Raw genomic sequence first — 352 nt, forward strand, 5'->3', positions numbered from 1 at the left:
TGTGTGTGTGTGTGTGTNTGTGTGTGTGTGTGTGTGTGTGTGTGTGTGTGTGTGTGCTTGTGTGTACACTTATATGTATATATATATATGTGTGTGTGTATAAAATTATATGTATATATTTATGTATGTTTGTGTATATAACGTATATGTATATAAAAGTGTCTGTGAATTTATGAGTAGATACAGACGTGCACAGATACGCAGCGCAAAGTTGGTATATGTTACTCCCTGTATATGTGTGTGTATATAAACATATACGTATATAAGCGTATATGTATACGAGTGTGTATATAAACGTATATGTATTTTAGCGTGTTTGTATATATATATATGGATGTATAAAGGTATATGT

The sequence above is a fragment of the Sphaeroforma arctica genome, assembly GCF_001186125.1.
Source record: "Sphaeroforma arctica JP610 unplaced genomic scaffold supercont1.2864, whole genome shotgun sequence".
NCBI lineage: Eukaryota > Ichthyosporea > Ichthyophonida > Sphaeroforma > Sphaeroforma arctica.